The 6,287-nt window shown below is 38.4% G+C and overlaps 1 protein-coding gene across 6 annotated transcripts in view; it reads right to left on the minus strand.

The window, feature by feature from the left end:
- The window catches only part of BBS9 (Bardet-Biedl syndrome 9), a 483,026-nt gene extending 477,046 nt beyond the window's left edge, over window positions 1-5,980 (minus strand). For 5 of the 6 annotated variants that reach the window (XM_024250181.3, XM_024250180.3, XM_024250179.3 and 2 more), the window contains exon 1: window positions 5,701-5,721. The gene's annotated coding sequence lies outside the window, so the exon portion shown is untranslated. Of the gene's footprint in view, window positions 1-5,700 lie in introns of all 6 variants that reach the window. The other variant, XM_054559335.2, reaches the window with a different exon arrangement.
- Between the last annotated feature and the right edge of the window lie 307 nt (window positions 5,981-6,287).

Below are 6,287 nucleotides of genomic sequence, written 5' to 3' on the forward strand. Positions count from 1 at the left end.
TCAGATTCCCAGATGGCTTCTCTGTAGAAATCAACAAGGTTATTCTAAAATTTGTATGGAATTTCCAGGGACCCAGAATAGCAAAAACAATCTTAAAATTAAAAAAGAACAAAGGTAGAGAACTCACACTTCCCCATATCAAAACTTACTAAAGCAACAATAATTAAGCCAGTATGGCACTAGCATAAGGATAGACATAAAGATAAATGGAAAATACTGAGAGTCCAGAAATAAACCCATACATCTATGATCAACTGATTTTCAACAAAGGTGCCAAGATCATTCAACGAGTAATTGCAACAAATGGGTCTAAGATGACCGAATAGTGACATGCAAAAGAATGAAATCGGATACTTACCTCAAATAATATTTTTAAAATTAACTCAAAATACGTCAAAGATCTAAGTATAAGCTAATGTATAGCTAAAACTATAAACTCTTGAAACTCTTAGAAGACTATATAAGTAAACCTTTATGACCTCAGATTTGGCAATAGATTCTTAGATTTGACACTAGAAACGTGAGCAATAAAAAGTAAATAAAGGCAAGGCATGGTGGCTAATGCCTGTAATTCCAATACTTTGAGAGGCCAAGGCAGGAGGACTGCTTGAGCCAGGAGTCTGAGACCAGCCTATGCAACATGATGAGACCCCATCACTACAAAAAATATAAAAATTAGCCAGGTGCAGTGGTGTGTGCCTGTAGTCCCAGCTACTGGGGAGGCTGAGGTGGGAGAATTGCTTGACACTGGAAGGCTGAGGCTACAGAGAGCCATGATTGCACCACTGCACTCCAGCCTGGATGACAGAGCAAGACCCTGTCTCAAAATAAATAAATAAAGCCAGGTGCAGTGGCTGACGCCTGTAATCCCAACACTTTGGGAGGCTGAGGCAAGCAAACTGCTTAAGCCTGAGAGTTTGAGAAGAGCCTGGGCAACAAAGCGAGACCCCATCTATACAAAAAACAAAAAATAAGCTGGACATGGTTGTGTGTGCCTATAGTCCCAGCTACTTGAGAGGCTAAGGCAGGAGTTTGAGGTTTGAGCCCAGAGTTTGAGGTTGCTGCGAGCTAAAATCATGCCACCACACCTCAGCTTGGGCAGCAGAGTGAGACTCTATCTCAAAAAAACAAAATAAATGAATAAAGTAGACTTTATCAAAACTAAAAACTTTTAGGTTTCAAAGGTCACCATCAAGAAGATGAAATGATGGGAGAAAATATTTGCAAATCATATATCTGATAATATACAAGAACTCATACAACTCGGTAATTTTTAAAAGTCCAATTAAAAATGAACAATGGGTCTGAATAGGTATTTTTCCAAGTCAGATATACAAATGGCCAATAAGAACATAAAAAGATGCTCAAGGCCAGGCACAGTGGCTCACGCCTGTAATCCCAGCACTTTGGGAGGCCAAGGTGGGTGGATTGCCTGAGGCCAGAAGTTCGAGACCAGCCTGGCCAAAATGGTGAAACCCCATCTCTACTAAAAATACCAAAAAAAAAATAAAAAATAGCCAGGCGTGATGGCAGGTGCCTGTAAGCCCAATTACTTGGGAGACTGAGGCAGGAGAATTGCTTGAACCTGGAGGCAGGGGTTGCAGTGGGCCAAAACCACACCATGGCACTCCAGCCTAGGGAACAAGAGCAAAACTCCGTTTCAAAAAAAAAAAAAAATGCTCAGCACAATTAGTCATTAGGGAAACACAAATCAAAACTATGAGATATCATTTCACACCTACTATGACAGAATCAAAGAAGTCAGATAGTAATAAGTGTTGGTGAGGATGTAAAGAAATCAGAGCCCTCATATACTGCTAGTGAGAATGCAAAATGATGCAACCACTTTGGAAAGGAATCTAGAAGTTCCTCTAACACTTAAACACAGAATTACCATATGACCCAGCAACCTGACACTGAAGTATCTATCCAAGAGCAATGAAAACATATGTGCATACAAAAAAACTTACACATAAATGTTTATAGTAGCATTATTCATAATATCTAAAATTTGGAAACAACCCAAATGTCCATCAGCTGATGAATATATAAACAAAAGGAAGCATCCATACAGTGGAATATTATTTGGCCATAAAAAAGAAAAGAACAAAATACTGATGTATGTTACAACATAAATAAATAAAAGCATATAGGTTTTAGAATCAGACATATCTGGCTCTTAAAAACATGCTAAGTTAAAGAAGCCAGTCACAAAAGGCCACCTATTATATGATTCTGTTTATATAAAATATCCAGGATAGGCAAATTCATAGAGACAGAAAGTAGATTCGTAGTTGCTTAGGTCTGGGGGTAGGGGAGAAGGAAGAGAGAAGGGGAGTTATAGCTAAGGGATGTGAGGTTTCTTTTTGAGTTGACAAAAATATTCCAAACTTGGCTGCGGTAATGGTTACGTGTATCTGTGAATATACAAAAAAGGAACTGAATTTTATGTGTTAAATGGGTGAATTGTATGGTATTTGAATTATATTTCAACAAAGCTGGTTTTTTTTTAAAGATAACAAATGGTGATGGATACATGGGGGTTCATTTTGTTATTCTTTATGCTTTTGCTTATGCTTCAAATTCCCCATAAACTTTCATTTTTTTTTAAAGCAGAACACTCCTGTATTTTGGCCACATTTACCATTAGGCCAAGCATGGTGGCACACACCTGTAATCCCAGCACTTTGGGAGGCCAAGGCGGATTGATCACTTGAGCTGAGGAGTTCAAGACCAGCCTGGGCAACATAGTGAGACCTCATCTTTGCCGAGCATGGCAGAAAAAATAAAAATTATTACAACTTTTTTAAATATTAAAAAAAGAACAATAGCAAATTAAATTCAGAAGGTCAGCAAAATAAATTCTGCCCTTTCTCCTGGAAGACATCCCAAGTCATCAAGAAAATGAAAAATTAGCCATAAATTGAGACACAAATAAAATGCTAATCTGTATTCCAATCTAGGAAAGATATAGGCCTTGACATTGAGATATTAAGATAAGCAGCTGGGTGGGGGAGGTCTGGTACTGACAGGTTAGGAAAGATGGTAAGGAACAATAGTAATAAAACATTTTTTGGTCATGAAACCTGGCTTTTGGGTTACAAAATAAACAAAAAGTGTTTTAAATAAAAAAAATAAAATATGTATACAATGATTTTTTTAATTCAGTTTAGTTAACTGTCTTGAATAAGGAACCGAGGTTTGCATTTTATCCCCTTTTCATTCAGTGTTGATTTCCAGTTGCTCACTGATTTGTCTTTAAGTAATTGGAAAATAAAAACCAGGTTTTTAATGACTTCGCCTTAAAGGAAAGTATCTACTAATCACTTACTAAAGCCCAGTCAGGATTCTAAATGCTTTGCAAGCATTCTATTTTGATCTTCATAACAAAACTACAAAGTAAATTGTAGATACTATTATTCAGGTATCCTTGAATACAGAGAAGTTAAGAAATCCGTGCCAGTGGTCTCACTAGTTAAGTGATGTGCAGTACCTAAACCCAGACTGTCTACTCCAGAACCCTAAACAAATGGCCTATGCACACACCCCTCCATGTAGACTATAAAAGCAATAGCTCTATTCACATTAATTCTAATCACTACAAGTTCAAACTGCAGGCAAGTATGTCATACATTTGATTAAACTGTTAAAGGATGATTAGAAGACAATAATTTGAAGGTTGTAATAGGTGCATTCCTATAAATAGACACAACAGATTAGTTTCTAATGCCTTATTAGAATAATAAATGGGAGATAATCTCCTTACCCCCTAAACTCCAGAAATTCTCTTCTACACTCTTCACTTGACACTTTTTTGTTTTGAATACTTTTTTTTCTACAACAAGTTTACTCAGATTTAGGTTTCATTTAAGAGGTGGCTGACCTTTTTTTGCTGACCTTCTGAATTTAATTTGCTATTGTTCTTTTTTTAATATTTTAAAAAGTTTTAATAATTTTTATTTTTTCTGCCATGCTCGGCAAAGATGAGGTCTCACTATGTTGCCCAGGTTGGTCTTGAACACCTCATTGACCTAGTCCTACAATATGATCAGCTGTGAAAATAATAACCCCAAAGAATGCTGTGGAAAAAACATACAGGTTTGAAGGTCAGTTCTGGAAACAGACCTTGAAGCTGTTGTTCATTTTCAGAGCTTTGCTTTCTCCAGGTTATGCCAGTGCCACATCAAATTTAAGAAAGTAGAAATCAGGTCTTCCAGTCAAAGAAAGATGACAAATTCATGCAGCATTAGAAGTATACTGCTTTTGAAGGCAATAATACAAGGGTTCACTGTTGGAATTTTCAACAAAAGACGCAAAGGGCAAAATAACACAAAATTTGGAGTAGGACAGCTCTGGGTGTACTTTCTGACCACGTTTACACTACATGATCTTAAACAAGTCCCTTATCCTCTAGTATCTCAATTGTTCTAGGGTGGAGGAGGATAAAATGGCTCAACCCATAGCAAGTACTCAATAGATGTCAGTAATAACCCAACAGTAGAAACAGTGGTAGTAGGAAAGACAGTGGTAGTAGTGGTAGTTGAAAGAGACGGTGGTAGTGTGTTCTGTGCAAGACACAATTACGAATGCCAAACTCACCCTCTGGACCGAAATTTTAAATGGGACTCACAAAGACTGATAGTAATCACTAATGGAAATGTTATTAACCAGCAGGGATGTTTTATAATAACTTCATGTATTTTAATAATTTTCAAAAAATATTTCAAAGTATTCTAAAGCGTAAGACTTACTACATCCCTCAAAAGGTGTAAAAGTTTTAAAATTACTATATATACTATTGCTGTTGGATTTTTTCCCTTCAATGAGCATTTCTATCAAGAAGTTGTACCATAAATATAAGTGTATAGTTGTAATTTAACTACAACAATTACACACAAGGAAAAATCCCTTAAACTCTGACAAATAACTTGTAACTTATTTTCAAAATAAAGTTTTTTAAAATTCTTCTTTAAAAACTTCTGGGTTTTCCAGTTTCTTTTTTTAATTCTTCCATATATTCATGAAAAAAATCTCAGTAATTGTTTTCTTTATAAAATGCTAATAAGTTAGAAAATCTTTCTCTGAATGCTGGCCAACTTAAGACCCATAGCTTATCCTGCAGCATCTTTCAAGTTGTTTATCAATGAGGAAATGTAAGATGTGTATACCTGTAAGATAGGGTTTCATTTTTAAAGTAAAAGTGAGATACCCAAAAAAATACATTTCTCCAGGAAATTGAAGTCAAATGCAGGATTTGACTGGCAGGAGGTGCTGATAAAATCAGCGCAGCTCATCTAAACTGTTGTGGTCTCCAAGTAAAAAGAGGAGAAACAATAATCCTATTACTAGAAGGATTGGAGGTATTAGTACATGCATCCTACTTCAGTCGCAGGCTGGGAACTGCTTTGCCCATTTACTCACAGACCTGTTGAAGTGTCTCAGGAGGATGCTCATGCTCCACGTGACATTCTTCAATGGAATCCCTAAAAATTCTCATCCCTTTTTTCTCAAAAGTATTCACAGAATCTCATACACTTTGTGCTCCTAGTGTTTGTTTATTTCAGTGCAAACATCTTTCTAAGAAATCAATCACCTTACAGCCTCCAAACCATTATACTGCATTGGAGGATCTTGTTCAAAAATAAAACATGGAAAGGGTATTCATGTACCCGAAGTTTAACACGAGACATACCATCTTACCTGATGCCACGTCAGATGAGCTCTGCCGCACCTTTCTGCGAACCCTCGTTCCGCAAATTTTGCTGTATGAACGCTTGACAAGGTCCCAGTGATGGAGCAGAGGGAGCAAGAACGGAGGGTGCAGAGAAAAGCAACCTTTAGCTTCACTATTCCCTCTCGTCCTCCAGCTGAAAGTTGATCCACGTCCCGGGCAAAGAGAGATCCCCACCAGGCAGCACCACCAGCTCCACAGAGTTGGAGTGATTCCCCCAAGAAGCTCCCCTGCGCCCCCCGTCACCCCCAGAGACCAGCAGAGGAAACGGCATCTATCCCTTGGAAGACACTAGGCAGGCAAGAACAAATGCAAGTCCTGCTGCTCACACCGAGGAGGAAAGGATGGAGGAGGAGGCGAATGGGATGTAGCAGAAACCCGACGGCCGCAGCGGAAGGGACACCTCCCCTCACCAGCCTAACTCTGAGCCATCTTCGCCCTGTTGTCATAGCACTTACAACGGACGCCACTGCGCAGGTCACGCCGTGCCGCGCCGACTTCTGGGGGCTGGAGTCCAGAGAGTCTGAGGCGCGAAGGCGGAGGCCGACTTCTGAGA

This window comes from Pongo abelii, chromosome 6, assembly GCF_028885655.2.
Source record: "Pongo abelii isolate AG06213 chromosome 6, NHGRI_mPonAbe1-v2.0_pri, whole genome shotgun sequence".
NCBI lineage: Eukaryota > Metazoa > Chordata > Mammalia > Primates > Hominidae > Pongo > Pongo abelii.